This window comes from Pogona vitticeps, chromosome 2 (genome assembly GCF_051106095.1).
Source record: "Pogona vitticeps strain Pit_001003342236 chromosome 2, PviZW2.1, whole genome shotgun sequence".
In the NCBI taxonomy this organism is placed as follows: Eukaryota; Metazoa; Chordata; class Lepidosauria; order Squamata; family Agamidae; genus Pogona; species Pogona vitticeps.
In genome coordinates this window covers 265031740-265043083 of record NC_135784.1, presented here as the reverse complement: position 1 = coordinate 265043083, position 11344 = coordinate 265031740, and the positions used below count along the sequence as shown (strand labels likewise).

At 40.5% G+C, this 11344-nt stretch overlaps 1 long non-coding RNA gene across 1 annotated transcript; it reads left to right on the top strand.

Moving 5' to 3' along the window:
* The first annotated feature begins 8264 nt into the window (after positions 1-8264).
* Positions 8265-10701, top strand: LOC144587034 (uncharacterized). The gene is made up of 2 exons (XR_013542180.1): positions 8265-9719; positions 10194-10701. It is a non-coding gene; the product is annotated as an uncharacterized LOC144587034 (long non-coding RNA).
* The last annotated feature ends 643 nt before the right edge of the window (positions 10702-11344 follow it).

Genomic DNA, 11344 nt, shown 5'->3' with positions numbered 1-11344 from the left:
TTCACGTCGTTAGGTTTGCTCTATTTCTACCATGTGCAATCACTGGGAGCAGACCAAGAAGCAAGCCTTAAGCAGTTGGTGGTGGGCAATTTTTGATCACAACTTAAGGTAAAAGGTTCCCCTTGACAATTTGTCCAGTTGTGTCATCCTCATTTCCAAGCCATAGAGCCAGCATTTGTACGTAGACAATTTTCGTGGTCACATGGCCAGTGCGACTAGACACAGAATTTTGTTACCTTCCTGCCGTGGTGGTACCTATTTATCTACTCCCATTTTACATGCTTTTGAACTGCTAGGTTGGCAGGAGCTGGGACAAGCAATGGGAGTTCACTCCGTCACGTGGATTCGAACTGCTGATCTTTCAACCTTGCAGCCCAGAGGCTTTGTGATTTAATGCGCAATGCCACTTAAGACAAGGCAGTTTAAAAAATAATAATCTAAATGATGCTGCACATCAGTGATGGTTTAGCAGAATTTAACACCCCCCCCCCAAAAAAACTTCCCTAGTTTCTCTGCCAAGGAGCAGAGAAAATGTTCAATTTGCCGATATCCTGAAATGGCTTTCTTATTAGGCTATTTCATAATATCAGCAATTGACAGTGGAAGGAGTCAGACTAACTAGGTCACTGTGAGGTCCACATGCCATTTGGATGCAAGGATTGCACCAATGGCATATTGCATCCCCGGTCAACCTCAAGTGACTTTATTTATATCGCACTAGTCTGCTTCAAAAGGGCATTTTCTTTCTATTATGAAAGAAAAGGGTTCTCTCCTTCTTATATTTTCACCTTCCATATTGGGGTAGGTTTTGAAAACCTTCTATCATCATCCACCAGGATTGTACAGTAATGAGTTATATGACAACTCTGTTAGGATGTGGACTTTGAAATCCGCCTGGCATAGAAATGATAAATCCTCAGTTTTGGAAGGGAACTTCAGATGACAGAGAGAAGACTGGAGGAGCACTAGCAGGCTTGGAGGTAGCATCATGGGACCTGGAGAAGGAAGTACACACTGCACCTAGCTTGTGAAGTCTAGGTATCAATGCTAAGATTGTGATGATTCAAAAGATCTTTGAGCTAAAGAGAGAGTGATGTGTAATGTTGCATCTGGACTGTATGCAGTAGCCATACCTGTATGGTCTGTGCAAGTCAAGATGTGCTAGGCTTACAGCCAGCTCTGGATCACAGATCCAGTGTTCACACATGGAGCCTAAGGAATAACAGCAAAGGGACTATATACACATTTTCACATACATACCAGAGTTCAGAGGAACAAACCTTGAGCAGGAAGCTAAAGGAAGGTCTTATTAATAAAACTGAAGAGACAACAGCTATAAAAGAGAAATGAGCGGTCATGATGTAAAGATTTTGAAGGACCTATGCATAAGTTCTTCTTGTGTAACGGCTGTCAGAGGAATGCAAACAACAAGGGGAAAATATTGCAGGATGTTCTTAGCAAACAAGTGCGCTAAGCAAAGATGTGCCGCTAAATCTGAAGGGAAACAGTTACATGAATTCAGTAAAGATTTTGTAAAACAGATGTATTTCCACTGGTTACCAGCTTCCAATAAAAGTTGCTTCTAGCAAATTATATCTGGACAAGTAGTGAAGAAACAGTTCTACTAGTTATTATTTTTGGAGCAAAAATAATTTATGTGGAATAATTACATTATAAGTCAGGAAAATCAGGTTACAGGATTCTTATGAATATTTTTGCTTCGTATTTGTGTAGTCAGTATCGACAAACAGTATTTTCGATAAACATTTATTTCAATAAAACACCCAAGGTTTCCTGAATAGCAGGTTACGTGTGTTTCCCTTGTTTTTCATTTTCACCATTGTTCTGAGAAAGTCTGCTTTTGAATATTCATGCCCATAACCACACAAATCTGCATAGCAAAACTATCATGTTCAAATGTATTGTATATACACATGGCTGTTATGCAGTATGTCTCACATCTGACTCAAAATTTGATTCACCTTATTAGGAAAGAGACACACTCCCTGTAATATATGTGATCAATTATACAATGCAAATATTGGCTAAAGAATTGCAAGAACTCAGAGCATCAACAGAATGAAATTAATCAGAATACCGTGTTTTGTAGTAATCCTGTTCTTTTCATCTGGACAGAGAGGCTTCCAGCCACAATTGGAAAGAAACTGTGCCGGATGGTAGAGAATTTATTGATTGTAGGACTCCAAAGCTACAGTGCTTCTGGGCTAAACTGACTCTGTCAATAGACAGCCAGAACTCCTGCTCAATGTTACAAGCCTGCAAGGTGCTGGGTGAAGTCTCAGAGAAATTCAGTATTTCCCTAGGTAGACAGATGGGAGACAAATCTCCTGGAAGAACGTAAAGTTTGATTTTTGTGTGTAAGATGGCTTTGAACTTGGCCATACATCTTCCCCCATTCCTGGCTTGTAGACTTGCTCAGTATGAGAGCACTGCTGCCTGAAAAACTGCATTGCTTGTGGCGGCTGAATGGGAGGGGCCACATTCCCTTTCCTCAAGAAGATGGAATCTGGTGCTGTGTCACTGTGTCATCACCACACTGGCCTGTGTGGGAGGGCAGGGGCTAGAGTAGCCACTGCTTCATTGCCAAAAAGGAGGACAGACATGAAAGAAAAAAAAGAAAGAAAGAAAGAAAGATGTTGCACTACATTTGCATATGCTAATTTAAAATACTGTTTTCAAATATCACAATTAGACATTATTAATACAACTTCAGTGGAAATACATTACTGCTCACAATGCAGAAGATTGTGATTAGGTAATCATCTTGGGATTCAGCATTGAAAGATGAGAAATGAATAAATAAATAGATAAATAAATAAATAAAGAAACAGAGAGAGAGAGAGAGACAGACAGACAGACAGGCAGACGATAGGCAGGCAGGCAGGCAGGCAGGCAGGCAGGCAGGCAGGCAGGCAGGCAGGCAGGCAGGCAGGCAGGCAGGCAGGCAGGCAGGCAGGCAGGCAGGCAGGCAGGCAGGCAGGCAGATAGATAGATAGATAGATAGATAGATAGATAGATAGATAGATAGATAGATAGATAGATAGATAGATAGATAGATAGATAGATAGATAGATAGATAGATAGATAGATAGATAGATAGATAGAAAGTCACAGTGTTGGATAACTCTCTGAAATATCCTGTGTCTTGTATTTTCTCAGCTTACTGAAAATGAATACATATAGAGGAAAAATGTCTAGGCAACAACCAGCTATTTTAGAGAAATGGTCTGAACAGGGCTTTCAGAATGTCCACCCTTGGGACTGATCTCAAATTCGAAGTTCATACCAAATTAACATGCCATGCCATATCCTTCCTGCCATGATCAGTTAGTTACATCTCTGTGTGTCTTGCTTCTTTACTTACAAAGTGGACCTCTCACCTCAGCTCTGCAGAGTCTAGTCTGATGGAGAGTTCTATGGGATGCAAAAGGTAGTTTATTTTTGAGAATTCATTGTCCTAAAATGGTATCATATGATAGCCAGTGTGGTGTAACAGATAGAATGTTAAACACAGATTCCTGGGTTCAAATCTCTGCTTGGCCAGGGAAACCCACTGAGGGGAAGGGTGGCTACTTATATGCCACCAAAAAGAAGGGCATACATAACCTAAAAAGAGTATAGTTCTTCAAACGGAGGACCATCATCCCGAAAGGAGGATATAGGGCCACCTAAGCAGGGCCAGACAGGCTTAAAGGCTTAAAAGAACACAGGCCTCTTTTACTGGTGCTTGTCCTGCCTTCCTACCTCTTTGCCCACCCTGTGAATCTGGAGTGAGGCAAACAGGAATTTTGGCCTGGATTTCCTGCTTGGAGTATTGAACAAAACAGGCACAGGGAATTTTTTCACTATGGTAGCTAATAGGACATATAGGCTAATCTGGGAGCAGTTGTTGACTTAAATAGATGGCCACAACCCTAGCAGATAGTGTGGGAATGTTGGGTTGCTTTGATAAGGGGTACCATTAGGCAGATGGGACCCACATCTGGGTCTCTCAGATCATGGAACTCAGACTCAGGTGTGGGACATCCTGTGTGATTGAGAAGAGTCATAAGGAGCTCAGACTCTTAGGACTTCAGTGGGGAATTGACTCAGGCTCTTCCTGTTTAGTTTGGAGGGGAGAACAGGATTGGCCTAGATTACAAACTCCTTAGAGGCCCTGATGCAAGGTGGGGGAACATATCTAGTCCATAAAAGTATGGCTCTTCCATCCTATCCCTTGTGTCTCCCCTCTTTATTTTTTGAGAGGAGGGGCAAGGGCAAAAAGGAGGAGAGAAACAAACCGGACATAAGGAAGACAAGCTGCACTCTGGTTGGTTGTTGACTGTGCAAGTCATGACTCAACCAATGAATTAGGGTTAGTATAAACCATGGCTTTCTATGACCTATGAAGGCCTGATGATTCTTCTGCCAGTAAATCCAAATATCTATATATGAAAGTACAACTATGCCTTCTGGTCCTGCCCCTGACACTTCATAACCTGGCTATCTGCCAGTTCTAAGTCTTTGGAGAAGCCCATGCAAGTATACCAGGCTCCCTCTTAGTTCATCACCCTCAATGACCAGCATTGAAGGGGGGTGGCAAATATGGCCCTTTCCCCCTCCTATTGTATTGGGGGAGACACAGCTGAAGGGAACCCTCTTGCTTCCAGTCACGAAACTACTTTAGGACTGAGGTGGAATGCTTCATTCTGCAATATTAACATTCCCCATAGTTCTCTCTGGTGCTGATTTTTTATTATTATTATTACAGGCTATGAGAAGTAATTTATTTTTGGGTGGCTTTACTGTGTTATGTTTACAATGACAAATTGTGCTCAGCAGGCAGTGTAACTGCAGGCACATGGCAACAAGAAGCAAGCTAGCTCAGATAAAATTGAATTGACATTCATCTTCATATAGTTGAGCCCCTCCAACTAAGTTTTGGTGGAAAACAAAATAAAGCCCTATGTCAGTTGGCTGATCATCAGGCTAATTGTAAAGCCAAGCTAGAGTTTGTATCAAACAAGGAAGAGTATAGTTTATAGATCTTGTCTCTTTGTCTGGAAGCACAATACAAATTAAAGCTGAATATGATTATCTCCATAGCAGGTTTTCTGGGGGGAGTGGGAATATGGGTTTCTTTAAAAACAAAAGTCGGACTAGCTACCATAGAAAGACTATGGGCTGCAAGTCAGGAGATAATTTATGAAATGCTAGAAGTGTTTCAGAGGGATACAGTACTCTTTCTTTTGACATGTAGCAGAAGTTCTATGAAGAAGAAAGCCACATTTTCCTGTTAGAGAAAACATACTTTCCTGTTAGAGCTGTTTAGTTGTCTTTCTAAAGCAGGGAGTGAGCATTGTTCTGGTGTGGAGGGAGTGCACTAGAACCCAACCAACCACCCAGACAGGAAGGGCTACAGCATTAAAATTCAGCAATTGTTGCAGATGCTAAAGCTGCCACAGTTGCAGAGGGTGAAAAGTGGAAAGACTGGAAGAGTAGCAGGAGTGAAGTTAAAAGTATTCTGTATTGCATCTAGCTGTGTGAAAGTGAGCCTATTCAGTTTTAATATGTTCACTTCTCAGAAACATTTGGGGAAATGCATGAGAGAGTGTATTTGATCCATGTGTCGGACCTAGAAATTTCTTTAATGATGTAAATCTATCAAAATCAAAATATTAACACCAGAATCATTACTGCTGCAGTCTGGGTATTGATAATGCTGAAGAAGGGTGCCTCTAAGTTGATGTGGCTATGTCCGTGTGTCTATATGCATTTAAGCAGAAGTTGCGGGCACATGTGCGGGGAATTTTATTGCTGCTGCTATTGTGTTGTTGTCCTATGATCTGTTGTAAACCAGCTTGAGGATCATTCCGATGAAGGCAGGATAGGTAAAGGTAAAGGTTCCCCTTTACAATTTTTGTCCAGTCGTGTTCAACTCTAGGGGGTGGTGCTCATCCCCGTTTCCAAGCCATAGAGCCACCGTTTGTCCGAAGACAATCTTCCGTGGTCATGTGGCCAGTGTGACTTAGACACGGAATGCTGTTACCTTCCCACCGAGGTGGTCCCTATTTATCTACTTGCATTTTGCATGCTTTCAAACCGCTAGGTTGGCGGGAGCTGGGACAAGCGGCGGGAGCTCACTCCGTCGCGTGGATTCGATCTTACGACTGCTTGGTCTTCTGACTCTGCAGCACAGGCTTCTGCGGTTTAGCCTGCAGCGCCACCATGTCCCACCATGGCAGGATAGGAGTTTTCAAAATAAGTAAAGACTATTTGGATATGATCCAGAATTATTATGTTTAAACCATCAAGGAGTTCAATAATAATGGAAAGTCTCATTGTTTCTGGTAGTTGTCCATAAGGGTGAACACCCCCCCCCAGGCAAAAAGGTGACTGTCAGATAGGCATGATCATAAGCCGTTAGAATCAATCAGGATATTGTAATTGGCTTCAGCGGAATGAGAACTGCATCCCATGAGCAAGCAATTCCCCAACTAATGGGTACTGAGGCTTCAACGACTGTTTCACCATATGTGACATGAAAGTGCGCGGAATGAAAGCAAGTGTTTGTCAGTATTTTAGCATCTGGCATCCTAACATTTGCCAACTATGAATTCCCAGCTCTTATGTTCTTTCTGTTCAGGGTCCTATCTCTGCCCCTGGCTAAAGTCCTCTGTTTCTTTGGTGGAAAATATGCAGTTAAATGATAAAGGAAATGTTGTTTCTCCAAATAGTAGGGGTTACTCTTGCAAGATAAGAATAGCATCAAACCATAAAAGTTAATGTGTCATCTAGAAACATGGGCTGGAAGATTACCAGCACCCTCTTCCTGCTCACATGAATTGCTGTGATCAATATATAAATCCTGAAAAGGCAGGTTCTTGACTTCTCAGAGAGGTCTTGCAAGCACATACACATACCTGCATAAACTCATGTTTAACAATGAAATAAAAACACAAGCCTTTGGGTAAACAGGATCTCTGCTAAATATTCACTCTTTCACTGTCCTAAAGTTGTATCTTCTTGGAAGGAAGTCATTATTGTACTAGGTGAATTTGCTAGATAGACTATACAACTAAACAAACTTTAATGCTACTTCTGTGTGCACATGTGGATGAAAATGAAGCACTGCCCAAATTCCTGGCACAGTAAATCACATCAGAGTAGACCCGTTTGAATCAATTAAACCTTCAGAGGAATTGACTTACAAAACCCACATTGATTCAATAAGACTACTTTAGTGTGATCTACGTGGTCAAGCAACAGTATTGGCCACTGCTGTATGAAAGATTACTCTCATTAACGTTTGGAGCTCCTCTATTGAAAATTGCTCAAGATTGGAAAGACCTAATGGAACTGAATAAACATAGATAAAGGAACACGATTTGGAGCATTGTTATGAGAAAAGCTAACATTCCAATTACAGAGAACTAATGAACACGGAAAGAGGAACATACTTGGTTCTGTGTGATTTTCTTCTATTTTATTTGTGAATTTAAAATCACCCATCTCAGCATGTAACAATTTAAAACAAATGAATGAAATATACAGTGGACATCTTTATATATAATGTATAAATAATGGCTGACAACCAGTAGAGGAAGCCCACTCAGGCTCGGTGGAAATGTGGTGAGTCAGCTCCTGTGCAAGTTCCACTGATTCAATAGGCCTATTCTAATTGTGACATGCTTACTGGATTCCAGCCATTGTGGAATAGAAACGTTGATTATCAGAGGACATCTCCCAGAATTCCCCAGTGCTGGGGAATGGGGGAGAGGGTCTGGGATTTCCAATCCCAAACTAACTTTTTGAGCTTTGCATGGTGGTATCTGGTACTTTGCAAATTTATTTATTTATTTATTTATTTATTTATTTATTTATTTATTTATTTATTTATTTATTTATTTATTTATTTATTTATTTATTTATTTATTTATTTATTTATTTTATTTTATTTTATTTTATTTTATTTTATTTTATTTATATCCCGCCTATCTAGCCAACTCAGGGCCACTCTAGGCCTATATTTATACTATGGAAGTTGGCTACAAAAATATGAGGACTACCATCCTACTGAGCTTTCAGTGAGTGAAAATCACACCGGTGCAATAACATAGAAGCACACCACTTGTCCAAGTGTTGCCACTGCACAAGTGGTGATCTCTATTAAGAAAACAGGCCTCCCCCTTGTCAACAGCAACGTCTGCACTAGCGGTGCAATTCTTCATCACTCTTCAGATGGGATTTTTCAGTCAGTGGGAGCTCAATGGGGACATTGGCCTAGGTCTTCAGAGCTTCTTCATTGTAGAGCTTCTTAATCCTGGCGTGGAACTCTGATGACTGTTGAGATACAAGTAGAATTAATGGCTGTTCCCAGTGTGACAGTACAGAAGCCGGAGGAATTCTGTACTTGTGAATTCCAACACAAACATCTTCCACTCATGGACTAATGTAAGAACATGTAAAGATTTCTTCTGGATCTGTAAAAGGATTATCTTTTCCAGTGTTTTTTCCCCCACAGAGGCCAACCAGATCCTGACAGGAAGTCCATGAAGGCAGCATAGGGCAGAACCAGCACTCTCTTGCTTGTGCTTCCCAACAACCAGAATCCAGAGGCATACTTGACTTAATATGTAGCCATCAAAACTAACTGTAAGCATGAATTTCATTTTTCAAAATATATTATTTACAAAATCAGCAAATTCATAAATTTGATGAAAAGCACATATGATTTCAAAACCTCTAAAAATAGTGAAAGTAGGAGATTCACCCTTCCAGGTAGAGGGGTTTAAATACTGAATTACTAATTAATTAGTACTAAAACCGTTGCCCAGTTTTCACCCTGCTATCTATGTCTTGAGTCTTTAATTGGGGGTGCTTGGTGACTTGTGTTGGTTTTTCCTCTAACTTGTGTATGTATTACAATTGTTGTTAAGATACCTTGAGTCCCCCCCTTCCCCCCTGAAAAATTAGAGTATGATCAGATGGGGAGATTTTGCATTTTGGGCTGCTTGTGGCATGGTCCAGTGTAAACTAATTCCTGGTGACCAGATGCCATTTGGGCAATAGTCTTCCAGTTTGGCCACAATCTATGTCCAAGTTGGACCTTTTTGGTCCAGCAGCAAGCCTACTCATTTTTGGGGCCTGGCTAGAATGATTCCTGGATGGATAGAAGTGTTGCTTTAAGAGAGATTGCTCCCAGTAAAATGACTTTTTCTGGTGAGATCAAACACTATCCTTTCTTGCTGTCTGATCACATACATACTCTAAGAAAAAAAAACATTGCTCTAACCTTGCTTAATGTGATGATAACATCTAGCAACTGAACTTCAGTCTGAACAATAGAACTCAGCATTAAATGTGGAGCTACTGCAGAGCTGAGAAATTAAGGATGATCACTAACCTCCTCCTCTCTTTTGCATATTCATGCCCATCTGACAAAGATGCAAGGCAGTTGCCCATGGTAAATGTGCGGAGTGTTTGGATGAAAAGAAGCAAGAGGTCTTTTTCCTCTAAGGATTCTCTGATCAGATGAACTACAAGCATGGATGGCAGCTGTCACATATGCAGCCAAATGCTCTTTGATAAAAGAAATGGCAACTGAGACCTTCAGATGGCTGGCTCATAAACAAGTGATCACCACTTCTACACTGGATGAGCACAGATATATAGTTAATTGACTTCGAACCAGGAAAAGAAGCCTGACTTCTTGAGTGGTATGTGATAGTAGACCACCTTATGGCTCCAGTTTTCATGCAGTGTGTAATTCTTCCATTGCAAAACAGTTGTTTCCTATTTTTGAAGCAAATTTATTCATGTCCGCATGGGGAATTTATAGTATATTTGGCCACATATAAAATGAAATGTGAGCAAAGTCAATAACGATCAAGAAATGAATAACACCCACCACCCAAGACTGTTCACCATCACCGTAGAAGCTTATTTAAGGGGTTACCCTAACTAAAGTCCTTTGTGAAATATGTCATAGTAAGAAAAATATCAAACCGGTTGTTAGGCTGTGTATAAGGAAGAATACCTTGTAAGTGGATAAGACCACCAGGTCCTTGTATTTTGGGGGAACAATTTTTTGTTTTGCTTTTGTCATATGAAAACCCATGGATTTTGTTTAATTCATTTTATAATAATAAAATGATGTGCATGTCTGACTGTCTCTCTATCTGTTCCACCAGGGCTCCAGACAGTGAAACCTCTACATCCCAGACTTGACATGGATACAATGTGACTCATGAAGGTGAACATTTCAGATTTTTGTTTCTTTAAAAAAAGAGAAATTTTTATTGATTTCAGTTAATTAACATCCAACTGTAGCCTGCAATCTTAGTCTTTGTTTTCAAAGAGGACCATCTTCATCAGATTCAGACTCACCATTTAGAGAGAAAGACGTGAGATGTTAAAGTTGAGCAGTGGCACACTGATGGACATACAAGTGACAAGCTCGCCTGTAGCACCACGTTAGTCATTATGTTACAGACTGCAGGCTGCTTGGAAATAAGCGAAGGTCTTCTCAAGGGCAGAAAGCCTTGAGTTTTGCTCTAAAGGCTTGTAGCTACATTTGGATGAGCTACTGAGGATGAGGTACATCTGTCCATTTCTGGTCTTTCTTAATTTTCTGACAGAGCCCCTATTTCTGTATTCATTAAGTACCTGGTGAACCTTGTCAGATCCTAACCCCAAGTATGTGTATGTATCATCTTAGGATTCTATGTATATATAGAAAAAAAATTAAAACAAACAAAAAAGGTTTCCTGATGCTTGGTAAGAGAGGGGGAGCTTAGTGAGCACCTGCCAGGCATATTGAGTGTAAATAATTCCTCTTATCTGTTCATCTGAACCTTTATTTCCTGGGACTGCCTGAAGATGCTTTAAAGAAAGGTGTCTTCTTTCACATGCACAGTAATAAGCCTAAGCGCATATTGTTCATAAATAAAGATTAGTGTTTTCCTAGTTTTACATCTGTGTTTTTGTCTGTAGAAAAAACATGCTAGTCATCATGAAGGACAGCATCTGGCTTCTCTTTCCAGTGAAATCCACCACTTTACCAATCACCTGCTCATGAGAAGGGATGTGAAACTCTCCAGCCTTGATGTTGCTGTATTTCTCCAAATTCCACTTGTGTTTTCTTCCGTTCCTTGTTCCACATAAACTTGTAAGCCTTTATTCTTAATTCTTCCATGGAAAGTTATGTGCATTTGGTGCATATTCCTCTAATGTGCTCAGTCATATCCCCATTTTTCTCCTACATGTGCACATTTTAAATATATTAGTGTGATGCTTGTCATGGTCTTGCAATGGTGGAAAACTAGAAGATAAATACTAGCTT